The sequence below is a fragment of the Anabrus simplex genome, chromosome 11 (assembly GCF_040414725.1).
Source record: "Anabrus simplex isolate iqAnaSimp1 chromosome 11, ASM4041472v1, whole genome shotgun sequence".
Classification (NCBI taxonomy): Eukaryota; Metazoa; Arthropoda; class Insecta; order Orthoptera; family Tettigoniidae; genus Anabrus; species Anabrus simplex.
The window spans coordinates 81977031-82004387 of NC_090275.1; the positions used below are offsets into that span (position 1 = coordinate 81977031).

The 27357-nt window shown below is 43.8% G+C and overlaps 1 protein-coding gene across 1 annotated transcript in view; it reads left to right on the forward strand.

The window, feature by feature from the left end:
* The first annotated feature begins 9650 nt into the window (after window positions 1–9650).
* LOC136883471 (D-beta-hydroxybutyrate dehydrogenase, mitochondrial) overlaps window positions 9651–27357 on the forward strand; it is a 388732-nt gene continuing 371025 nt past the window's right edge. The window contains exon 1 of the mRNA XM_067155786.2: window positions 9651–9873. The gene's annotated coding sequence lies outside the window, so the exon portion shown is untranslated. The remainder of the gene's footprint in view (window positions 9874–27357) is intronic.

The following is a 27357-nucleotide window of genomic DNA, read 5'->3' on the forward strand; positions in this document are numbered from 1 at the left end:
TTCCTCAGGGCAGTGTTATCGGACCTTTATGTTTTCTTATATATATAAATGATATGAGTAAAGGAGTGGAATCGGAGGTAAGGCTTTTTGCGGATGATGTTATTCTCTATAGAGTGATAAATAAGTTACAAGATTGTGAGCAACTGCAACGTGACCTCGAAATGTTGTGAGATGGACAGCAGGCAATGGTATGTTGATAAACGGGGCTAAAAGTCAGGTTGTGAGTTTCACAAATAGGAAAAGTCCTCTCAGTTTTAATTACTGCGTTGATGGGGTGAAAGTTCCTTTTGGGGATCATTGTAAGTATCTAGGTGTTAATATAAGGAAAGATCTTCACTGGGATAATCACACATAAATGGGATTGTAAATAAAGGGTACCGATCTCTACACATGGTTATGAGGGTGTTTAGGGGTTGTAGTAAGGATGTAAAGGAGAGTGCATATAAGTCTCTGGTAAGACCCCAACTAGAGTATGGTTCCAGTGTATGGGACCCTCACCAGGATTACCTGATTCAAGAACTGGAAAAAATCCAAAGAAAAGCAGCTCGATTTGTTCTGGGTGATTTCCGACAAAAGAGTAACGTTACAAAAATGTTGCAATGTTTGGGTTGGGAAGAATTGAGAGAAAGAAGAAGAGCTGCTCGACTAAGTGGTATGTTCCGAGCTGTCAGCGGAGAGATGGCGTGGAATGACATTAGTAGACGAATAGGTTTGAATGGCGTTTATAAAAGTAGGAAAGATCACGATATGAAGATAAAGTTGGAATTCAAGAGGACAAACTGGGGCAAATATTCATTTATAGGAAGGGGAGTTAGGGATTGGAATAACTTACCAAGGGAGATGTTCAATAAATTTCCAATTTCTTTGAAATCATTTCGGAAAAGGCTAGGAAAGCAACAGATAGGGAATCTGCCACCTGGGCGACTGCCCTAAATGCAGATCAGTATTGATTGATTTGATTTGATAGTCGCTTCCGACTTTGCGTGACCCCATAGACCTTATTAGTATTTCAAAAACCTGGCGATTCTCGTGGTGATATACAGTTTCTAATCATTAGACTGTGTGCCAAAAGTTTATGTTCAATTCCAACCAGTTATCATATGGAATGAGGGCATATGACGCTGCTAATGGTGATAAGTCCGTCGGATGAAGATCTCAAGCCTTAGAACGAAAAAGGCAGACTATGTGTCGACACAGGGGCCCATCCTCTCCCTACCTCATTATCACTACCACCACCGCGACCTCACCCAGTAACGCAGGTTGCCCGCGGACGTCAATTAGAAAGACTCCTTCGGAGGCCACACGATTCATCACATCATACGGAGAAAATGGAATAGGTCTGACCCTTCAAGAATGAAGGTATCGACTAAAAAAACCAGAACGTTCATGAAGGGCATAAAATGAAACCTTGTCTAGGTCTCTCAACCTAATACAGCAGGAATAAGAAGAGGGCAAGTGTTCATCAAGAGAGGTCACACAGGAACGCTGAAAACGAACCTGGCACAAGAGAAATAAATTTTAGACTCAGCTCGGGGACCCGAGGACGGCAACCGCTGAATGTTCCCCTTTACAGAAAGCGAATACCGCCCCCAGATTTTGGCACCCGGTTGACCAACAATGTTTTATTATCACCTGCTTTACGTCACACCGACGTAGATAGGTCTTACGGCGACGAGAAGATAGGAAAGGGTTAGCAGTGGGAAGGAAGTGTCCGTGGCCTTAATTAAGGTACAGCCTGGTGTGAAAATTGGAAAATATGGAAAACCATCTTCAGGGGTGCCGACAATGGGATTCGAACCCATTATCTCCCGAATGTAGGCTCACAGCAGCGCTCTAAACGCACGGCCAACTCACTCGGTGACCAACAATGTGAAGGAAGTTATAGTCACTGCCGCTAGGTTTTGGAGTAACCTCCCTGCTAACATTAGATATTTGCGTCCTCGTTGGAGACTTAAGATGGATTGCCAAAATCACTTGCTGAATACTTCTAGATAACTTGTACGATGATGAGTGAAGTGTGAATGTACACACTCTCATAAAAATTAGAAATGAATTTGCTAGTTATAGTTCTTTACTGTATTTCCTTCTTTTATTATTACTGTTACTGTTGTTAGGATATTCTATAATTATTACTATCTACACATTTACTATTCAGTAGCGGCGCTAAGAAGCTCGCCGCCCCCCCCCCGGCCGCAATAATTGGAAAATTAATAACTCTGTTGATGACAAATGATCAAATCAAATGAAACCAATTGAAAATGGGCACCTCGATTCCTGATAAGACAAGTTACAAGTTTAATTCGTAGTACAGGGTTGTTTATTATTACAATGAACAACAACGATGCAACGATGATAATAATAATAATAATAATAATAATAATAATAATAATAATAATAATAATTACATAATTTAGTTTTTAAAATCCGAACGAATTAAAATAATAAACTTATATGGTACACACACACACACAGACACACAAGTAAAGCAAAGTCACCTTCGCACAGGCCATGAAGGCCCTTGGAGGCGTGGAAGGTAAACGCTTCCACCATTGTTAACCTCGGCACGTGATGGGGTAGAGTGGTTGACTCTACGCCCGGCCGCCTTTGCCCCCAGGAATTAACCTGGTACTCATTTTTGGCGTAGGCTGAGTGAACCTCAGGGCCATATGCCCCTCCGGAAGTGGAAATTTCGTTTCTTAAATTTTACGACTTCCTGACGGGGCTTCGAACCCACGTCCTTCCGGGCGAACCGAGCATGCGTTTACCGCCTCGGCCAGGCAGCCCCTTCACACACACACACACACACACACACACACACACACACACACACACACACACAAGCATATTCCAATTAGACTACAGTAACCAAAACACGCTGACTGTCACAATATTAAGAAATAATCTCGTTCCTAGGACCGAATAATTTACAACTCAATCGTCCATCGTAAGCCTACTTAGCTGCACTGACTACCGAGAGTTATAAACAGGCTCGAAACTTCAGTATTTAGAGTTTAGATAAGGAGGATGTCTTTGTTATCGCATCTTCGCTGACTACTCGGTTTTCAGAACTGGCTAATTACTTCAAAAGCCTTGTCGATTGTTGTGAGTGGCAGCAAGGGATGGTTATTATTAGAACAGGTTGAGAAACTCGCATTTTTACAGAAATAACTACCGTACTCCTATTGATGAAAGAAGCTGTGCACTTCGACGGCCTACGTTTGGAATAACCCTCTGTAATACTGTGTTGTGTGCTGTAGCTGTATCGATTTGTAAAATCACTCTTCAGCTACTGAACTAAGGAACTGTCATAGGCTCCTCACAATTCATGCGGCCCCCGCCGCGCCGAGTCTGCTGGGTCCTTAATGCCGCCACTGTTGCTAATAGTACTATTATACAATTTTAAACATATTGTTTGTTGTATTTTCTTATTACATTTCTATAATAAAATTTTTAAATGTTATAATTAAGTGTAAGACAGGGCCCTGAGCTCTAACTTCGCCACAAATAAAGATGAATTACTTAAAAAATAGACTGTATTATTTAAAACCAATTGTTAAGAGTACACTTCAAGAATAAACCATCATAGGAATATGATACTTCACCGAAAAAAAGAAACCACAATTAGTCGCAATTATGAATTAAATGATTTTACCTGGAGTGAACAATAATTTCCTGGGAAGTGAATTTGTCCTTTCAGAGCCTCCAAACCGTATTTATGCTTACTTCCATTGCTCTGGCAGTGCATTCTTGAACTTCGTTCAATGGGAAATTGTACATCTAGCCACTGATTAAATAAAAGAAGTTATATTTAGAAAACAAACCTGCAAAACACAGTACGACTCCGCATGATATCACAAAAGCGAATGAGAGCAAACTCAAACCACGTGGCGATAGTACCAGTATAATGTGGCATCGCTGTGATCGATGTCATGGCAACCGACCATTTTCGAGCAGCGTAAGGACCCTGTTAGCGTCAAACGTCAGACTCCAACTATCGTGGGCCTTGGTATAGTATGCACATTATTCTGTACCTCGAATATTCGACAACTCGAAGTGTTTTCAGCTTCCACTGTAAACAGATTCTAAGGCAGAAGCTACTGGAGGAGGGTGACAGGAAAATCCCATCCCACTTGAGCTAGACAAGAAGAAGACTGAAGTTGTATAACAAGCGTATCGGTATAACACTACGGTAATACGACCTGGCCAATCAGAATGCATTCTCGCAAAGTATGGCCAATGATGGCCAATATGACAATTTGTTAGCAATTGTTTTTGCGTAAATTGAGGGGAAAGTTGTTGTTAGAGTTGTGTCAACATGTGGCCCGATAAGTCCATTTTGAAGTGTGTGATATATCTCTGAGTTCTTTGAAATCATTTGTGAAAAGACTAGGTAAAATGACAGGGAATCTGCCAACTGGACTACAGCACTAAGTGCAGATCAGTGATCGTTGACTTGATAGAAACCTTCATAATTTATTAAAACCCGTAAATGAACACCCCTAATCCTCATTCCTTCTGCTAAGAAAGCTTGAAATGTTTAGCACTTTATATAAAATTAAGCCTATAGGCTACGTAATTGTAAAGGTGGTCTAATAAAAGTACTGCCTCGGTTTTCTGAGTAACGTAACATGAAATCATTCATAGTATCTTGCACAAAGCAAAAAACCGCATTATTTCACATCATCATCATCATCATCTGTTTACCCTCCAGGTTCGGTTTTTCCCTCGGACTTAGCGAGGGATCCCACCTCTACCACCTCAAGGGCAGTGTCCTGGAGCTTCAGACTCTTGGTCGGGGGATACAACTGGGGAGTATGACCAGTACCTCGCCCAGGCGGCCTCACCTGCTATGCTGAACAGGGGCCTTGTGGAGGGATGGGAAGATTGGAAGGGATAGGCAAGGAAGAGGGAAGGAAGCGGCCGTGGCCTTAAGTTAGGTACCATCCCGGCATTCGCCTGGAGGAGAAGTGGGAAACCACGGAAAAACACTTCCAGGATGGCTGAGGTGGGAATCGAACCCACCTCTACTTAGTTGACGTCCCGAGGCTGAGTGGACCCCGTTCCAGCCCTCGTACCACTTTTTAAATTTCGTGGCAGAGTCGGGAATCGAACCCGGGCCTCCGGGGGTGGCAGCTAATCACACTAACCACTACACCACAGAGGCGGACGTTACTATAGTAACTTTTTAGAAGAGAGGATACAGTACATACTGTAATGAAACCAGGAACATACCTGTTAACATCATTGGAAAAAAAAAATGTTAGTCTCTTCTGTTTGTTACTGTTAACCTTTCCTCCCTTCACGTTGGAATTTCTCGTTACTACCACGCAGCCGAGATTCGTAAATGGAGTTTGTCATCCGCGACTTCGGGGATTACTGTCGTACGTGACCGGAAATTAATTCACACCCGAGAAACAGCGACACTTCGCCGATTTTCCAATCACTAGCAGTTTTAGTTTTTCCGTTGCCATCATATCAGCTCCCAGCATCACTGTAAACCTTTCTTTACTTGTTAACTGTTCCTCACAAACCACAAGTGCCGTATTGCACAGTTAATGTTGCACAAAATTCGAGTTACAGAGTATTTTTTGCTTCAAGGGAGGAAATGTTTGCTTCGAGAAATCGAGAAATTCGTGTAACCGAATTTCGAGTAATAGAGAAATAAATACACGCGAAGAATAAGATAAACGGCCGAAAAATTTAAATGGAGATACTGAAAATTCGAGATATGGAGGTTCGACTGTATTAAGTTTTAGAGGCTTAGGATATTATGCTTTGTCTTCTTCCGGCTCGGTGGTATTGGGACATTCGAAGCGAATATTTTCAACTCCTCTCATCCCCCACCCACCTTCCTGGATTCCTTTCTTTCTCACTGATCCTTCACTCGATAGTCATCTCCATCATCTTCTTGACCAATGGGAGCTAATAACCATTACTACTACTAAATGTTTTCATTCCTCCCCTGAAGGAGGGAGGCGGGCCTCCTAGACTGTGACGCCGTCTCTCAGGCTAGGAGATTTGTATCTGAGAAGGAGATGTGCGGAGAAGGTGAGACGGTTGGCGGCCTATACTAGGAACTCTCCCGGCATTCGCTTTAGTGCAGGAGAATGGAAAACCACGGAAAGCATTTCTCAGGACAGCCGACGGTGGGGACCAGCCCCTCTCCGTCTCCCGAATACAAAGGCATAGAGCCACGGTAGAGCCATGGCCACCCCTCCTCTGTTCGGTTGGCGGGTCAGAGTGCAGAGCTGTCGGACCACGGACCAGCCATGGCCACCTCTCCTCTGTTCGGTTGGTGGGTCAGAGTGCAGAGCTGTCGGACCACGGACCAGCCATGGCCACCTCTCCTCTGTTCGGTTGGCGGGTCAGAGTGCAGAGCTGTCGGACCACGGACCAGCCATGGGTTACGTGCCAGACGCGACCGTGCCGGATGCGACCCGCCCATTATCGTGCCAATAGCGACCGAGCGGATAAGCATCGTGCCGCATGCGACCCATCAATCACTTGCAATTGATCTGCATTAAGGGCTGTCACCAAGTGGCAGATTGCTTATAAGTAGCTAACTTGGTCTTTTCTAAAATAAAGGTCTGACACCGTGGTTAGCACGTTCGTGTGCCGTTGGTCGAAAGAAAAATAGAATAAAGTTGCTGGCTTTACGTCCCAGTAACTACTTTTATGGTTTTAGGAGACGCCGAGGTGCCGGAATTTAGTCCCGCAGGAGTTATTTTACGTGCCAGTAAATCCACCGACACAAAACTGACGTATTTGAGCACGTGTAAATACCACCGGATTGAGCCAGGATCGAACCTGCCAAGTTGGAGTCGGAAGACCAGCATCTCAACCGTCTGAGCCACTTAGCCTGGATGAAAAAAAAATCACCATCAGAATGTTGGCCGGCAGGGTAGGAAAGTTGGTGGTAGACAGTTTCTAATCACTAGACGGTATGCCAAAAGCCTGGATTCAAATCCAAACCTTTTCGCAGTGTTCAAATGGAGTGAGGGGATATGATGCTGTTGATGGTGATTCGGCCGTCGGATGGCGACGTAAAGCACTGAGCAGACCCCTTGGTATTATTCGAGAGGAGTAGGCTACGTGCCGAAAGCGGGTTTCATCCCTCCCTACTTCATTATCATAATCCCACATCCAGACGCGCAGGCCGCCCAAGGGAGTCAGATAGAAAGACCTGCACCAGGCAAGGAATGGGAATGGGAAGGAAGCGGCCCTGGTCTTAATTAAAGTACAGCCCCAGCATTTGCCTGATGTGAAAATGGGAAACCACGGAAAACCGTCTTCAGGGCTGTCGACAGTGGGATTCGAACCCACTATCTCCCGGTTGCAAGCTCAGGGCCGCGCGCCTCTAACCGCATGGCCAACTCGCCCGGTGGGAAAAGCCGTAAACGCGTCACCATGTTTCATATTGTAAAACGAGTTTTAAATGCTGGGGCTGTACCTTAATTAAGGCCACGGCCGCTTCCTTCCAACTCCTAGGCCTTTCCTATCCCATCGTCGCCATAAGACCTATCTGTGTCGGTGCGACGTAAAGCACCTAGCAAAAAAAACGAGTTTTCCCCAGAAGTGTTAAGTAAAGTAGGAGCAGTAGTTGCTTATAGGACTTATTGAGATGGCATTGCACTCCGTTTAGCTTACCTTATCTTGGGTGATGACACAACTTATCAAATGACAATTTGCTTGTCAACGCCGGTCGCATCTGGCACGGTTACAGATTATGCGGTCGCTAGTGGCACGGGTCGCATGCGGCACGGTCGCATCTGGCACGCCACCCAGCCATGGCCACCCCACCTCTGTTCGGTTGGCGGGTCAGGAAAACAATCATCGCCATTTGCCACACGACTGTGGGGTCGCGGGTGCAAACTGTATTGCACACGTAGATTGGGCCCTGTTTTACGGTCTGATGGCCTTCTTGACGCCATCCCTATATGGAGGGATGTAATCACTATTGTGCGTTTCTGTGGTGGATGGTAATGTAGTGTGTTGACTGAATACGAAGAGGAAAGTGTTGGGACAAACACGAACACCCAGTCCGCGGGCCAGAAGAATTAATCAGAGGCGATTAAATTCCCCGACCCAGTCGGGAATCGAACTCGGAACCCTCTGAATCGAAGGCTTCAACGCCTGACCATTCAGCCAATGCGTCGGACGATTTAGTAATAAAGATCGAAATTTAATTTAATATCTATCTATATAAAAGAGCCTCCGTGGCTCAGGCGGCAGCGCGCCGGCCTCTCACCGCTGGATACCGTGGTTCAAATCCCGGTCAGTCCATGTGAGATTTGTGCTGGACAAAGCGGAGGCGGGACAGGTTTTTCTCCGGGTACTCCGGTTTTACCTGTCATCTTTCATTCCAGCAACACTCTCCATTCACATTTCATTTCATCTATCAGTCATTTATCATTGCCCCAGAGGAGTGCGACAGGCTTCGGCAGCCGGCACATTTCCTATCTTCGCCGCTAGATGGGGGCTTCATTCATTCCATCTCTGACCCGGTCGAATGACTGGAAACAGGCTGTGGATTTTCATCTATCTATATGAAATGAAAATCCACAACCTATTTTCAGACATTAGACCGGGTCAGGAATGGAATGAATGGAGCCCCCATCTAGCGGCGAGGATAGGAATTGTGCCGGCTGCCGAAGCCTTTCGCACTGCTCTGGGGCGTTGATTAATGAATAAGCGACAGATGAAATAAAATGATAGTGGAGAGTGTTGTTGGAATGAAAGATGACAAGGAAAACCGGAGTATCCAGAGGAAAACCTGCCCCGCCTGTGTTTTGTCCAGCACAAATCTCACATGAAGTGACCGGGATTTGAACCACGGAACTCAACGGTGAGAGGGTGGCGCGCTCCCGTCTGAGCCACGGAGGCTCCTGATCTATCTATTTGCATATATATTTCTCCCCTGGCACGTCGGCACTGCATTTGTGATTATTACATGATAGCTCCTCCCTGTGAGTGGGGGCGGTAGACTGACATCCACGGTATTCCCCGCCTGTCATAAGAGGCGACTAAAGGTGGAACTAAGGGTTCTCCAAGTTGGGAGCACTTACTTGTGCCAGGCTCCTCAATTTCATCTAGCCTATCCGACCTCCCTTGGCCAAGTCTTGTTCTTTTTCGATCTCGACGGTATTAGAGCATTCGACGCGTAGGGAGTCTTTCATTTTCACGCCGATACCTTCATTTTTCGAAGTGTCGGATACTAAAACAATAATCACCACCCTCTCAAAACGAAGCGTGTCGTTAGTTGAGAGTTCAGGTGGCTCTGAACAAGCTATCACCTTTACTCCATCCATCAAGTTAAAAATAAAACTGCTAGTCTCTCTTCCAGTTTTCTTTTATTCTCTTTGTTTAATTATGGCTCTTTTCTTTTTTATTTTATGACCGAGGTGTCCCCTGTGTCTGATGTGGGTTGAACATCGTTTCGAGCAAGTATAAAGGAGAAGCCGGTGAGGCAGAACGAACAGAATTATTCTCTCCCTGAAAGAACTACAGAGGAAGAAAAAGCTTGCTCCATCATAACAGAAGAAGATTCCTCTGTGAGAGAGAGCAGCGAAGAGGGAGATAGAAGACTCCCCTCTCCCTCCCCGTAGCTGAGCTCACGCTGCAGAGCGTAGGGCATGGCAGAGCCAGGCTAACAGTACTGTGGAACAGGCGAGTTGAGCGCCAAACGCAGTCTTCGTATACAGTCGTGACAGAGTAGACGTCTTGTCTTCTGTAGTTCTTGTGTATTGTGTTGTGGTGTTGAATCTAGTGGTGTTGTGCGTGTGTCAAGGAGATACATACAAGTGTTTTAAATACGGTGAATGTGCTGTGGTCTTGCCAAGACTGGAATACTTTAAAAGAACTACACAGGCACTGGTAAGTGAAATTCTCTCTTTTCATCTCTCCTCTGCAATTTCACTTGCGTATATAGCAGGTTTGCCGAAGATCTTGCCCTTCTTTTCAGAGTCTGCAAAGGTCTCTTGAGATCTTGCTGAACGGTACGGAAATATATATATATTTAAAGGAACTACACATTCCATTTTATCTCTCCCTTCTACGTATTTCCCCCTCTGTAATTTCATTTGTGTATAGCGCAGGCAATAAAGGAAATCAAAGTAAAGTTTTGAATTAGAAATCAAAACTCTTAAGGTTTGCCGAAGATCTTATCCTTCTTTTCGCAGTCTGCAAAGGACTGAGGAGATCTTGCTGAATAGTACGGACACTTGAAGGAGAACAAGGTTTAAAATAAAATATAAATAAATAAATAAATAAATAAATAAATAAATAAATAAATAAATAAATAAATAAATAAATAAATAAATAAATAAATAAATTCACCATTCACAGAATTAACGGAATGTAGACGAAAAGAGTCAGGTGATGCGTAAAATACCAGATTAGGATAAACAGACTTATGTCATAAATAAATACATGCCTGCATGTAAAAGAACTGCTACGGGACAAAATTTCGGCACCTCGGCGCCTCCAAAAGCAGTAAGAGTAGTTAGTGGGACGTGAAAGAAACATCATTATTATGGTTCGTACAACCAATTATTCTGGCTAATTTGCCGGGCTGAGTGGCTTAGACGGTTGAGGCGCTGGCCTTCTGACCTCGACTTGTCAGGTTCGATCCTGGTTCAGTCCGATGGTAGTGAAGATGTTCAAATACATCAGCCTCGTATAGGTAGACTTGCTGGAAGGTAAAAGAATTCTTGCGGGACAAAATCCGGGACTTGGCGTCTCCAAAAACCGCCAAAAGTCGTTAGTGGGACGTAAAACCAATAATATTTTTATTATTATTCTCGCTAATTTCATGTCTGTTATTTTCCAGTTTATGTGTAATATATCCTGAATGCACCGAGATTCCGCTCCCGTACAGTACGCTCGGCGTGACAACAGACTCATGTAAAGAAAATGTTCGCCGGGTTGTTTCCAAGGAATCCAAGCCCTTAGTCTTAGAGAAAATGGATCAGGTTTGTTGGAGAGTAGATATCCAATGATGGCAGAAGGGCACCCGGCCGTAAAAACATGCCATATTATTTCCTCCCATCTCATCTCCGACCACGCCCAAAAAAGGGAGGCTATAAGAAATGAAATAAGCGATTATACGCGTTAGAAAGATGTTTCTGAAGATGTTTTCTTGGGCCATGGTTTGGTATGGAAGCGAAACATGGATAATAATCAGTGCAGAAAGAAAGTAAGAGCATTTGAGATGTGGTGTTACAGAGAACCCGACCCCATTTTTGCCGATACCGTATTGTCCTAATACAGACATGTTTTCCGCGAAGCTGGGAAGAAAAAGGACTCGGACTTGAAAAGAAGCTGCTATGACCTGGTGTGAAAATGGACAACCACGGAAAACCATCAACAGGGTTGTCGGTGGTGGGGTTCGAACTAACCGTACTCTGAATACTATAGAAGACAGTTGAAGGTGATCTCCGTAGATCAGATCACTGAAAGAGGAAATTTGAATCAAGTTGGCGAAATGCGACCATAAGAAGAGGGAAAGCAGGGGGAGACTAGGGATGTTATAGGGCTTATGGGATGAGGACATTGCTGTTATTCCAGTGCCAAACAGTCTGGCTCCATGGCTAAATAGTCAACGTGCTAGCCTTTCGTCCAAGATGGCCCGGGTTCGATTCCAGGCCGGATCGGGGATTATAACCTTTATTGTTAACTCCGATGGCTCGGAGGCGGGTGTGTGTGTCGTTTTCAGCATCAGAATTCATCATAGATAGGGCCCCATCCTCACAGACGCGCGGGTCGCATTTAAAACGTCAACTCGAAAGACCTGCACCAGGATTCTTCGGAGGCCACACGCCATTATTATTATTATTATTATTATTATTATTATTATTATTATTATTATTATTATTATTATTATTATTATTATTATTATTATTATTGCTATTTGCTTTACGTCGCACCGACACAGATACAGTAGGTCTTATGGCGACGATGGGATAGCAAAGGGCTAGGAATGAGAAGGAAGAGGCCGTGGCTTTAATTAAGGTACAGCCCCAGCATTTGCCTGGTGTGAAAATGGAAAATCACGGAAAACCATCTTCAGGGCTGGCGACAGTGGGGTTCGAACCCACTATCTCCCGAATACTGGATACTGGCTGGACTTAAGCGACTGCAGCTATCGAGCTCGGTATTATTATTATTATTATTATTATTATTATTATTATTATTATTATGTTAGTATTATTATTTTACAAATTGCTTTACGTCGCACCGATACAGATAGGTCTTCAGCGACGATGGGATAGGAAAGGGCTGGGAGTGGGAAGGAAGCGACCGTGGCCTGAATTAAGGTACAACAGCTCCAGCATTGCCTAGTAGTAAAATGGGAAACCACGGAAAACCGTTTTCAGGGCTGCCGACAGTGGGGTTCGAACCCACTATCTCCCGAATGCAAGCTCACGGCTGCGCGCCTCTAACCACACGGCCAACTTGCTTGGTATTATTATTATTATTATTATTATTATTATTATTATTATTATTATTATTATTATGCCAGAGAGTCTCCGTTGCTCAGACGGCAGCGCGCCGGCCTCTAACTGCTGGAATCCGTGGTTCGAATCCCGGTCACTCCATGCGAGATTGTGCTATCGAAAGCGGAGGTAGGACAGATTTTTCTCAGGGTACACTCGGGTTTTCCCTGTCATCTTTCATTCCAGTAACACTCTCCAATATCATATTTTTTCATGTCATCGGTCAGAATCTCACAGGAGAGCTGCTAGATGGGGATTTCTTTCATTGCATTCCTAACCCGGTCGGACTGGAAACAGGCTGTGGATTTTAAGTTTTATTTCCCAAGTAACACCACTAAGAGAACAAATGCCTTCGAGATGTGGGTGTTTCGAAGGATTGTACGGATCTCGTGGACTGACCACGTCTCCAATGCCGCCGTATTCAGACGCACGAGGAGAGAATGTTGATGTGTACAATCAAGAAAGGAATGAAGAACGAAAAAATACTAAAATTGATGATGCAGGGTAGCGGTCGAAGGAACTGACGAATTTAACGGGACTGGACAGGACTAGATTCCAGTAGACTGATGAGGACAAACTTCGCTGTGATTGTGGGCAACCTTCAGTAATGGAGAAGGCGCTACAAGGAAAGAAGATTGTCGGAGAGACAAGGAAACGTAATTTCAGATGTCTGTCTCGCATACCTTGCAGGGCCACAGCGTTGGGAACCACACAGTGCACGTCTTGAGTCACTCAGGACTTGGTTAGTTACTTTTTCAGAGAACTACAGGGTGTAACAAAAAGAAATAGTCATACTTTCAGGACACATCCCTCACACCAAGAAAAAGAAAATGTGTTATATGCACATGGATCCAGAAACGGTTTATTTCCATGTTGGAACTTATTTTATACAACTCTACATAGTACATTAATAATGGCCAATGGGAAACACACAAGAGCAGAACGCATCAGCATACCACATGAAACTCTTCATTAAATGAAATGTACAAAATGCCTTGCGTTGGCATTGATACCTGCACCAATAATGATGGGATAATCGAATATTTTTAATATTCGAATAACCTGAATCCGATTATTTAGATAATCGAATAAAATAATCGAATGATTTTCAAATATCATTCAGTTGCATCGCATAGAACATTCGCATGCGTCTTGAATCAATGTTTCGGTTTAAATGTGTCGGATGGATAATTCATTGAAATAAGCGAATAGATGAACACTTGTGAAAACTAGAAATACGCTTTTTTTTCCAAACGTATCTCCAAATGTTGAAACTAAATGAGAGAATTACCTGTCTTAACAACAATCATGCGATTATTTCGAAAGCATTCACGGTTCAATTGCCTCATTTATTCGGATGAATAATCGAAAAATAATCCTATGGAAAAAAATCACTATTCGATTGCGTCATTGATTCGAATCGAGTTTCGAATGAATAATCAAAAAATAATCGGATGGAAATATATTCACGATTCAATTGTCTCATTCATTCGAATGAATAATCGAAAAATAATCGAATGGGAAATATAATCGAATAAAATGAAATAATCGATTACGCGATTATTATGTATTCGATTATCCCATCACTAGCACAAACCCGCCACCCTCATTGAATCCCGCATGCGCTGATAAATATATCCCTTGATTTCTGTAGAGCTCGGATTTTCAAGGACTAATACGTTAGAATGCAAACTTATTTAAGCAAGTAACAAGTATTTTCTAGCCCGCAGAACAGTTCTGCAGTTTGATTATCATAAATATTACGGATGCGGCCTATCAGAATCCCTGAAAAGTATGCAACTGTATTACAAGACTGTAGAGCGGTCTGCATGCCATCTGCTAATTGCCAAATAACTGTGCGTTCTAATTCTAACCCAATAGTGCTTGTAAGTTTGGGCTGTGTATTGTTATCAACAACGCTTGTCCCAAGGGCAGGACGGAGAAAGTTTGTATTCATCTGTAATTCATCACACATTCCACAATAATTACAGTTAGGCTCTAATAGGGAAATAAACACTGGAGCTGGCCAGAGGGCTAAACACTCGTAAGATTCAGAAGATAAGTTGTTTCGAAATCAATATTGAAGGGCGCGAAGTAGTTAAGTTCAGCTCGTGAATACTACCATCTGAGCACCGCGCCGGCCTCTCACCGCTGGATTCCGTGGTTCAAATCCCTGAACAAAGCGGAGACGGAACAGATTTTTCTCCAAATACTCCGGTTTTCCCTGTCACTTTTCTATCCAGCAACACTCTCCAATATCATTCATTTCATTTCATATGTCAGTCATTAATCATTGCCTCAGAGGAGTGCGACAGGCTTCGGCAGCCGGTACAGTTCCTTTCCTTTTTTTTTTTTTTTTTTTTTTTTTTTTTTTGCCAGTTGCTTTACGTCGCACCGACACAGATAGGTCTTATGGCGACGATGGGACAGGGAAGGGCTAGGAGGGGGAAGGAAGCGGCCGTGGCCTTAATTAAGGTACAGCCCCAGCATTTGCCTGGTGTGAAAATGGGAAACCACGGAAGACCATTTTCAGGGCTGCCGACAGTGGGGTTCGAACCTACTATCTCCCGAATACTGGTGTTCCTTTCCTTGCCGTTAGATGGGGTCTCCATTCATTCCATTCCTGCCACAGTTGAAACTGGAAACAGGCTATGAATTTTCATTTATATAGTACCATGTCAAGGTCATTTTCTTCAGCCGAATTCACACCGGGCGTTACCAACAGATGTTGGCAATTATTAATGTTGGTAATAATTCCCTCGCTCGGCCTCCCGCTCACATCATCGCCGCCAGTGACAGCCGGCCAGCGAGTGTGAGAACATCGCTTCGTACGAGTTCTGTTAGTAAGAAATGTTGCCAACATGTTTTTATCTTTACCGATTTCTTGTGGGTAACGAAATTTCTGTTGGCAACATGGGAAATCTGTTTCAGAAACGAGATGTTTCTAACAAATTCACAAACATTTCTCGAAATGTTACCAGTAATTTTAGCAACACCGATGTAAACACAGCTTTACACGATACGCTTGACCGCTAGAGTAGCTTGTTTGGATAGCGCTCGTCCCCCTGAGTTCAAGGCTGCGAAATTGAATTCCTGCACGGTCCGTCTCAGTGTTGTCACAAATTTGAATAAACCAGAACTTTTTTGTTTAACAACTTGCTTCACGTCGCACAGACACAGATAGGTTTTATGGCGACGATGGAATAGAAAAGGCCTAGGAGTGGGAAGGAATCGGCCGTGGCCTTAATTAAGGTATAGCCCCGGCATTTGCCAGGTGTGAAAATGGGAAACCACGGAAAACCATCTTCAGGGCCGCCGACAGTGGGGCTCGAACCCACTATCTTCCGATTACTGGATACTGGCCGCACTTAAGCGACTGCAGCTATCGAGCTCGGTGGACTTTGTTTTAGAAATTCACATTTAAAATCTCGTATGTTGTCAAATATTATTTATTTATTTATTTATTTATTTATTTATTTATTTATTTATTTATTTATTTATTTATTTATTTAATCCGTTTACCATCCAGGGTTGGTTTTATGTGATGGACATGCTTAATATCTCTGTTTAGTAAGAACATCTTGTTCACAGGACAGAGCGAGTTGGCCGTGCGGTTAAGGTTGCTTAGCTGTGAGCTTGCATTCGGGAGGTGGTGGGTTCAAATCCCACCGTCGGCAGGCCTGAAAATGGTTTTCCGTGGTTTCTCATTTTCACACCAGACAGCGCTGCACCTTCATTAGGGCTGCGGGGCACCATCTTCCCAATCCAATCCCTTTCCCATCCTTACGTTACCGAAAACCTTCGACGTGTTAGTACGACGTTAAACCACTAACAAAAAAAAAAAAAAAGAAAGATAAAGGAAGTTTCACAGGGATGGGCTTCGTTGAATGAGACGCAAACATTTATTAAAATTGTAAACTCGTCTTGAAACTGAAAATTTTTCGAGAGAACGTGTGTGCGTACTTATCTATCTCTATTCATCATCTTTTGAATATTTACTGAATGTGTTTAGAAGTCTAAGAAAGAAGCCAGGCTGTGAGCTCAGAGAGGCGCTGGTCTTCTGAGTCTAACATTGCAAGTTCAATCCTGCCCCAGCCCGGTGGTATTTGAAGGTGTCGGTAGATTTACTGACACGTGGAAGAATTCCTGCGGGTCAAAATTCCGGCATCTAGGCGTCTCCGAAAACCATAAAAATAGTTAGTGGGATGTAAAATCAATAACATTATTTATAATTCTTAGAAACAAACTCGGTACTGTACCTAGTAGGCCTACTCCTTTTATTTATTCTTGATCCTGTTCCATTTGCATTAAGGCTGTGAGTTCATTGTATGAGATAGTGAGGTTATTTAAGACCGGCATTCTTAGTAAATGTATTTAAAAAACCCATGGCGCAACAGACCTGAAGGGCCATGGCTTACCAAGCGACCGCTGCTCAACCTCAGTCCTGTAGATTATGAGGTGTCGTGTGGTCGTTTTGGTCGTTATTCTTGGCTTCCCAGACCGAGGCTGCCAACTCGCCGTCAGATAGCTCCTAAACTGCAAATATACGGACTGAGTGGACCTCGAACCAGCCCTCACACCAAAGTAAAAATCCCTGACCTGGTCGGGAATCCAACCCCGGGCCTCTGGGTAAGGGGCAGGCATGCTACCCTACACGTATACCTACGAGGTCTATATTATTACGATTTACAATAATCAAGGGAGTATTACTTAATTTATAAGTAGAAAGCTGAAATAAAATGCGAACGCTGAAGCGACGAGAAAGCCTTTCGTAATGAACGCATTACCAACATTTAAGTGACTGAAATATAACGTTGATGTAAATGGCACGAAGTAGGCTGCGATGCTGCTTTACTATCAAAATAGAATCCCTTCTGCAATTAAAATTACCGAGCTCGATAGCTGTAGTCGCTTAAGTGCGGCCAGTATCCAGTAATCGGGAGATAGTGGATTCGAACCCCACTGTCGGCAGCCCTAAAGATGGTTTTCCGTGGGTTCCCATTTTCACATCAAGCAAATGCTGGGGCTGTACATTAATTAAGGCCACGGCCGCTTCCTTCCCATTCCTAGGCCTTTCCTATCCCATCGTCACCATAAGACCTATCTGTGTCGGTGCGACGTAAAACAAATAGCAATTAAAATTATGAATTTAACAAAGTAACAACAGGCATGTCCGCTCTGTGGTGTAGTGATTAGCGTGAATAGCTGCCACCCCCGGAGGCCCGGGTTCAATTCCCGGCTCTGCCACGAAATTTAAAACGTGGTGCGAGGGCTGGAATGGGGTCCACTCCACCTCGGGAGGTCAACTGAGTACAAGGGGTTTTTATTCTATCCTTAGCCATCCTTGAAGTGGGTTTTTCGTGGTTCCCCACTTCTCCTCGATGCAAATGCCGGGATGGTACCTAACTTAAGGTCACGGCCGCTTTCTTCCCTCTTCCTTGTCTATCCCTTACAATATCCCCATCCTTCGCACAAGGCCCCTCTTCAGCATAACAGTTGAGGCCACCTTTGCGAGGTACTGGTCCTACTTCCCAGTTGTATCCCCCGACCCAAAGTCTCACGCTCCAGGACACTGCCCTTGAGGCGGTAGAGGCGGGATCCCTGGCTGAGTCCGAGGGAAAAACCAACCCCGAAATGTAAACAGATTAAGAAAGAAAGAACAAGAGTCATTGTCGAGATCAATAAGATGTATTCTCACATTTCCCCTATGTTGGCAGTTATTTTGGTTACGACTGAATGGCAGACATAGACTCCATGCGACTACTTACGTGTATCAAGTTCTTCCTGAAAACACTCCTATTACTTCTCCAGATTTCGCCACTTTAGTTCCCTACACCTGTTCAACACCCAGTCATGCTGTACGTTAGAAATTCTACTACTTCGAAACAGAACTTACAACGGATCGTTCACGGTCATCGCCGCGATCTGGTGGGAATGAACTCCCCAATGACAGCAGGGACACTAAATCTAAGACGAAGTTTAAACCCCTCTGCCAAGGTCAATTTATAAGCATGAATGAGAGTGAATGTGGTTTTTTACTGTTACGCGTTACGGAATGTAGTTGTTATTTTTATATTGTAAGTCGGAGATTCTCAAACTATTATGTGATTGTACACACTCATGGTTAAAAGTTCAATGTACCCGCACAAAAAGTACGTGAATGATGGGTTTTAAAGTACGATTTTCTGGGTAATTATTAAGGCATTTTAATTAATTATCAAACATTCTTTCAATACACATCATACATAAGACGAGATTGTGAAATTAAATACATTTCTATAACTCATCACAAGAAATTCGTGTCTGTAGCGAGTGCAATACAATGACAATGAAGTAACACAGGGTAGCCTGTTTGTACGAAAGTTTCACAAAAAGCTAGATTTCAGCCTCAACATCAAATTAATAAATTTTCTTCTTTATCTGTTTACTCTCCAGGGTCGGTTTTTTCCTCGGACTCAGCGAGGGATCCCACCTCTACCGCCTCAAGGGCAGTGTCCTGGAGCTTCAGACTCGGGGTCGGGGGATACAACTGGGGAGGATGACTAGTACATCGCCCAGGCGGCCTCACTTGCTATGCTGAACAGGGGCCTTGGTGGGGTATGGGAAGATTGGAAGGGATAGACAAGGAAGAGGGAAGGAAGCAGCCGTGGCCTTAAGTTAGGTACCATCCCGGCATTTTCCTGGAGGAGACGTGGGAAAAGATGGAAAACCACTTCCAGGATGGGTGAGGTGGGAATCAAACCCACCTCTAGTCAGTTGACCTCCCGAGGCCGAGTGGACCCCGTTCCAGCCCTCGTACCACTTTCCAAATTTCGTGGCAGAGCCGGGAATCGAATCCGGGCCTCCGGAGGTGGCAGCTAATCACACTAACCACTACACCACAGAGGCGGAAATTCATAAATAAGAATGAAACTTTTTCTATCTTAATTCTGGAATTCAGATGTTATAAATAATCAAAATTTCTTGAGATGGGTGTGCGTGCAGGTTTAATATCCAACTAGACGACGAGAAATTAGAAAACGTTAACCATTTTCAATATCTTGGTAGTATTGTAACTAGTGATGCAAAGTCCTCTGCTGAAATAACTAAAAGAGTCCAAAAACGAGCACAATTGTATCACCAAGTTAAGTCTCTTCTACAGGATAACCAAATACCTTTAAATACAAGGAGAACCCTTTATCAAGTACATTTCCTGTCAATAACTACATGTGCCCATGAAGCCTATACGATCAACAGTAGAGATGGTAGCAGACTTCAAGACGTTCCTGAGGTCAATGCTATGGTAAACAAGAAGAGAGAAGATCCGCAATGAAGAGAAAAGCATTCGCCAAGCGAAAATGTAAAAAACATCAAGTAGAAAAGGAACTGGAAGGCAAAAGACCTAGAGGCAGACCAAGGAAACGGCGGATCAGTCAAGTGAAGCAGGATTTGGAAGAAGAGGTGTGGAATGGCACGAAGTTGAGAGGAGGAAATGTTCCTGGATATACAAAGATGGAGGGTGTTCTTGTACCGCACCCGGATAACTGGAGACGGTAAAGGATGATGATGGGCGTGGCTGCATGGCGTGACACAGTTTTCTGATGTGTGTAGTCCAGATCAAACTTTCAAGCGAAGCTTGGCTCCATATTTAACTTTATTGTTATTTATTTCTATGTTTCAGTTTTTCTTCATTTTTTCCCTGAAGGCTGCTCGCGAACCCGACTAAAAGTCTGTACGCTTACCCCAGTTTGATAAGCACTGCTTTAGGATTTAAATTTTAGATACGTTTAGATTTGGTCATCTCAGGTTTTATACTGCCATTGTACACTGACTGACAGAGCAAATGCAACACCAAGAAGGAGTGGTCAGAACTTTATGCCAATTGCAGCGTAGACTGACGTCACTGAGGTATGCTCATGATGTGAAATGCGCCGCTGTGCTGCGCACGTAGCGAACGATAAATGGGACACGGCGTTGGCGAATGGCCCACTTCGTACCATGATTTCTCAGCCGACAGTCATTGTAGAACGTGTTGTCGTGTGCCACAGGACACTTGTGTAGCTAAGAATGCCAGGCCGCCGTCAACGGAGGCATTTCCAGCAGACAGACGACTTTACGAGGGGTATGGTGATTGGGCTGAGAAGGGCAGGTTGGTCGCTTCGTCAAATCGCAGCCGATACCCATAGGGATGTGTCCACGGTGCAGCGCCTGTGGCGAAGATGGTTGGCGCAGGGACATGTGGCACGTGGCACGTGCGAGGGGTCCAGGCGCAGCCCGAGTGACGTCAGCACGCGAGGATCGGCGCATCCGCCGCCAAGCGGTGGCAGCCCCGCACGCCACGTCAACCGCCATTCTTCAGCATGTGCAAGACACCCTGGCTGTTCCAATATCGACCAGAACAATTTCCCGTCGATTGGTTGAAGGAGGCCTGCACTCCCGGCGTCCGCTCAGAAGACTACCATTGACTCCACAGCATAGACGTGCACGCCTGGCATGGTGCCGGGCTAGAGCGACTTGGATGAGGGAATGGCGGAACGTCGTGTTCTCCGATGAGTCACGCTTCTGTTCTGTCAGTGATAGTCAGCGCAGACGAGTGTGGCGTCGGCGTGGAGAAAGGTCAAATCCGGCAGTAACTGTGGAGCGCCCTACCGCTAGACAGCGCGGGATCATGGTTTGGGGCGCTATTGCATATGATTCCACGTCACCTCTAGTGCGTATTCAAGGCACGTTAAATGCCCACCGCTACGTGCAGCATTTGCTGCGGCCGGTGGCACTCCCGTACCTTCAGGGGCTGCCCAATGCTCTGTTTCAGCAGGATAATGCCCGCCCACACACTGCTCGCATCTCCCAACAGGCTCTACGAGGTGTACAGATGCTTCCGTGGCCAGCGTACTCTCCGGATCGGATCTCTCACCAATCGAACACGTGTGGGATCTCATTGGACGCCGTTTGCAAACTCTGCCCCAGCCTCGTACGGACGACCAACTGTGGCAAATGGTTGACAGAGAATGGAGAACCATCCCTCAGGACACCATCCGCACTCTTATTGACTCTGTACCTCGACGTGTTTCTGCGTGCATCGCCGCTCGCGGTGGTCCTACATCCTACTGAGTCGATGCCGTGCGCATTGTGTAACCTGCATATCGGTTTGAAATAAACATCAATTATTCTTCCGTGCCGACTCTGTTTTTTCCCCAACTTTCATCCCTTTCGAACCACTCCTCCTTGGTGTTGCATTTGCTCTGTCAGTCAGTGTATAATAAATTGTTAAAATTTTGACCGAGCTCGATAGCTGATGTCGCTTAAGTGCGGCCAGTATCCAGTAATCGGGAGATAGTGGGTTCGAGCCCCAATGTCGGCAGCCCTTACTCTTTTCTTTTCCGTTCTTTCCAGTATTCATTCATCATTGCACTGTGCTTTTTTCTTCTGTCATTCCTTTTCATTCTTCCTTGAAATCCTCTTACTTTATTCCTTTGAATATTTTTCATGACCTCCTTTATCACGCTTGTTGTTGGCTCTCTCTTGCTATTTGCTTTACGTCGAACCGACATGGTTTTCCGTGGTTTCCCATTTTCATACCAGGCATATGCCGGGGCTGTACAGATATGTCTTATGGCGACGATGGGGTAGGAAGCAAATAGGCCTACTTTAGATGGTATAGGAAATGCCTAGGAAGTGGAAGGAAGAGAGAGCTAACAACAAGCGTGATAAAGGAGGTCATGAAAAATTTTCAAAGGAATAAAGTAAGAGGATTTCAAGGAAGAATGAAAAGGAATGACAGAAGAAAAAAGCATAGTGCAATGATGAATGAATACTGGAAAGAATGGAAAAGAAAAGAGAAAGGAAGGAAGAATTGCAATTGGCATGTGGTCCCTGGCAAGCCTCATCGTGAAGAAGAAGAAGAAGAAGAAGAAGAAGAAGAAGAAAAAAATATGATGAAGAAGAGATTCTCTTTAATTAATTGCCGTTTTAACCTCGATGAGCTCTTTTCTTAGTAGCCGTCTTTTAATGCCGAAAACATTTCTTAGGAGACAATTGTGTCGAAAGCTGAAGAGCTAAAGGGCCCGACACGATTTCAGATTATGAGTCTTGGATAGTTCTATAACTAAAAAATTCGAAAATCACTTCCGGTCTAAATGCAGTTCCGGAAAAACACCCTAAAATCGCTTGTTTCTTTACTAGTTTTCTTTTTTATTCAAATCCTAGCCAAATTAACTTATTTACATAATTATTTCTGTAATGTGTTCCTTGGTTCAGTGCCCTCAGGCGTTTTTGAAAAATGTCCGCACCGAGTGCAGTTATAAGCGCTTAATTGAAAGTCTGCATTGACTCACATTAGCGCTCGTAGTGGTAGAAAAAGCCAAACTGCTAATCTAATCGACCGGATAACGATGATTAAGGAAAGGCTTGTAATTTTTAGGAATAAATAAAGAATATATCCCTTTACTTTACTATATTTTATTTACCTAAATTTCGTAGCTCATATCCCTAGGATGTTTTCAACATTCAATTGCTTACCTGAAGGGCTAGAACTGTGGATACTTGTATCCTTTTTTTGGATCTCTTTCTTACATAATCTTTGGGAGACTGTAGGACTCAGTGATGTGATTTCAGGATGCAAGAACCCATTGTTGTCAGAGTCACCATTATTTATTTATTTATTTATTTATTTATTTATTTATTTATTTATTTATTTAATTCGTTTCGACCCTTAGGATCTGGAGTGACTTGTTCAGCACGTCTCCATCCTTCACCGTACCTCTTCATTCTTTCACTCCTGATTCTCTCCCCTTCTGTGATTTGGAACTTGATCTTAGTACCGGTTCATTTAGTGACTTTCGACTACCCTTTTGTAAACAGATCTATCCTGCACAGGCGTTAGTGGATATTTATATTTTATGCCATTAGCCTTCCAATCCTCCCTAACTTCATTCATCCAGTTATTTCCCGTTAAGCATGTCGCATTCCATATCTTCTTTGTCAACATGTTGTCATCCATCCTCATCAAATGTCCCTCGAAACTCAACCTTCTTTTCCATAATACACTTGATATTGCTTCTACAAAGGGCACTACGAAAGTTTTGCAGTGTGAGTGAACGCTTTAGATTTTTTCAAAATAATTTCCACCACACTCAATACACTTCTCCATACGTCGAAACCAGTCACTGAACCAACTCTCCCACTTTTCTTCGGTTACATTTTTACACTATTGATCCCATGCTGCCAGAAGTTCCTCGGGTGCAAAACGCCGCCCTTTCAGCTTCATCTTCACTTCTGGGAAGAGTGCGAAGTCACATGGAGCAAGATCAGGACTCTATGGAGGATGATCAAGCACAGTCAACCCTGATCTGGCAAGAAAATCCATTGCTGCATTAGCACGATGTGCTGGAGCATTGTCGTGATGCAAGAGCCAAGTGTTGAGCCGTGACCTTGGACGGAGCTGCTTGAGAGCCTGGATGACCTGTAGCAGACAAGTCTCACTGTACCACTTCGCAGTAACTGTCCTTTGTGTTTCTAGCACAACCCGAGTCAGGATACCCCGTTTTGTGAAGAACACTGCAATTATCCTTTTCTTCACTGACCTTGACTTTCGCACAGTCACAGGAGTACCCTCATATTCAAACAGCCACAGCTTGTTCTGGGATTTTGTTCGGACATCGTAATAATAAAGCCAAGTTTCGTCACCTGTAACGATGCTATTGACGTTACGCGAAGTCCCATTTTCAAACTGTTTCAGGATTTTTCGGCACCATTTCACTCGATGTGCCCTTTGTTCCTCTGAAAGTGAAAGGGGCACCCAAAGGGAACAAAGCTTTCTAACATGGTCGTGTAGAACTGAATGAATGGCTGGTGCAGGGGTGTTGAAGGTCTCTCATACCTGCCGATAAGTCAACTGCCCCTCTTGCTGCAACATTTTCCTCACAGCTTCAATGTTTTCCTCAGTCACTGATTCAGACGGTCGCCCAGAACGAGGATCGTCTTCAACCCCAAAATTTCCCCTCGGGAACTCTTTGTACGAGCGGAAAATTGTTGTCCGATGTGGACAGTCTTTCCACAGCACATGAGTCATTTCCTCCAGGCACTGTTCAACAGTTAATCCACGAGCAAAATTGTAGCGGATAATTGCGCGATATTCACCTTTAGACCACACTGACACCTTAACTTGCTTTCAATCCCACTGCTTGGTAACAACTGGTGTGAAGGTCGCACCTTGCTGTCTTCTAGACCTGTTTCCACCCCTCTTTTCATCCCTCACCATAACAGGAGTGTCCAGCCAACAGTTTTTGCGTATTGTAAAACTTTCCTAGTGCCCTTTGTACTTTCTCGTAGATCTCCTGCCTTGATCTATGCACCCATATTTCACCCTGCTTTTTGGTACCGCATATATCTCAGGATCTTTCTTTCCTCCTTTTACAATCAAATACAATCTCCTTTGCCTACTGTCATGGTTTCAGTAGTGTACATTCCGGATGGTCATCGTATAGTGTCGCAGTTTGGCGTTCATCGATAGGTTCTTCTTCCCAGAAGTCGTCTTGGCCGTGAATCGTAGTTTCTGCAGGAGTTGTGCTTTGCCTCCCGCATTCTTATTATTCTGTAGTTTGCCTGTTATATTCTCACCTACTTACCGGAAACTGTCGACTCTCTCCACTACTTGACCTCCAATATTCCAGTTGACCTTTGGATTCGATATTTTGGTTTTGTACGCCAGCTTCGCCGCAGTCTCGGCTATGTTTGCTAGCGTCATCTTCGCATCTTCTTCCGTCTCATGTAGCAATGCCATATCATCTGCGAAGGCCAAGCAGTCCACTGTGGCGTTGTGTTTGATCTTGTATCCAATCTGTACACCTTCGATACCCATGGTTTTATTCAACTATCTGCACTGTTTCACCACTTCATCCAGAACCAAGCTGAACAGTATTGGTGTAAGTCCATCATCTTGTCGATCTCCTTCTCTTCTTCTTCTTGTTTTGTTTCGGCCAACTAAGGACCACGTCATTTCAACTCTTTCCTTTAGAGCTTTAATGTTGGTCCAGTATTCCTTCATTCGTATATGGTGTTGCTCCTTTCGCTCTTTCGTCCATGCCTTTCCAGTTTTCAGCTTCGGCTTTGGTTGGAAACTCTGATGTTCTTGGAGTTTTATCTTAAGTGGGTCACGCTCCTGGATATCTTCAAATGAGATCCCAATCTCCTGCATATCTTTATGTACCTCACTGAACCATGCCCCCTTTGCCTTTTTCTCTTGGAGGAAAGTGAAAATGCTGTTGGTTATCCGTGTTGACTTCATTCGGGCCATGTGTCCATAAAAAGTAATCCTCCTTTTTCGCATCACGTCGGTTATTTTCTCCACATGTGAATACAACTCCTGGTTGTGCCGTCTCTTAAACTAGCCGTTGTCCTTGACTGGACCTAAGATTTTCCTCAAAATCTTTCTTTCCTTGGCCTCCAATTTCTCCATCATGCCTTTTTTGTTCATGGCGAGACATTCCGCTGCATATAGAGCCTCTGGCCGGATGACAGTGCAGTAGTGTTTGATTTTTGCATTCAGAGATATAGATCGTTTGTTATATACACATTTTTAGCCAGATGGTACGCCATTTGCATTTTATTCCTTATTTATTATTATTATTATTATTATTATTATTATTATTATTATTATTATTATTATTATTATTATTATTATTATTATTACATTGAACTAGGAGCGACTTGTCAGGAATGCATCCTGTTCCGTGTTTGATGCACTCGACTCGTGTGTAACATGAACCATACAGACATGACACGACAGTTCTGTCACATATCCTGAAGGAAGGCAAAAAAAGAAAGAGCAGATGAGTGAATGACTAAGCGACGGCAGCAGCGTGAGATTGTGTTTTACAGAAGAAAGTAAAACAAGTCACTTTTTCACTCTTAATTCCGGCGAGCCGCTTTCTGAACGTTTCATTCATGACTTGTCACTCTTCTTTAAACAACATCAACAAGTTTTATACGCAGCTGCGCTGACTTTTTAATATAACTGAATCTCAAGAAAAAACATGCAAGATTTGTATGCGTAGAAAAATGAAAAGAACCACTTTCAAAAACTGTGTTCGGCGTGTTTCGAATAGGGGTTTCCAACTTCTGAAGTCCAGAGGGACACAACCTTATTCAAGAACTGAGTGGAGGGCCGAAACAGATATTTGATTGTTTTTAAATGAAGAAAGGTGGTAATTATGAACAGAAAATAAAATTAAAATTTATTCCAATAATTTAAGTCTTAAGAAGAAATAAATGTAGATGTATCGGTACCTTGTATTGCTTTCATCATGTACTGTCAATTCTTACAGGTCTGTTTCAGACGGTATTACAGCTCAAGACCAATTCAGCCCGAATTATGTTTCGATAGTAGGAAGGGACAACCAAATGCATTTCAAATTAACACGGAAAACTTAAAATCTGTTTAGTTAAAATGGCGTAGGCCTATACATTATTTAAAAACTTAAGTACCACAGCAGTCATGGACGAGTTCATTCTACCTAGCGAAGGGACGGACTGATACAGGGATAATGCTGCCTCTGTAGATCAGTGGTAGAGTGGCGGCCTGCGGCTCCCAAGATAGCGGGTTCAAACCTGACAGAGGTAATCGGATTTTTGAAGGACAGAAAAAAGTCCATTCGACACTCCATGTCGTAAGATACATCTGGTGTTCCCCCCCGAAAAAATTATTAAAAATTCAGCCATTGACACCCAAGAGAAATTCGGTTTCCTCTGCCCTCCAGTAGGCCTAAAGTAAAACGAAACTTCGAAACTGACGAGCAGACAGCCAAATGGCGTCAAATGAAAATATCGGCACACAGCACTTGAGACCACAGTAGTAGTAGTAGTAGTAGTACCGGGCGAGTTGGCC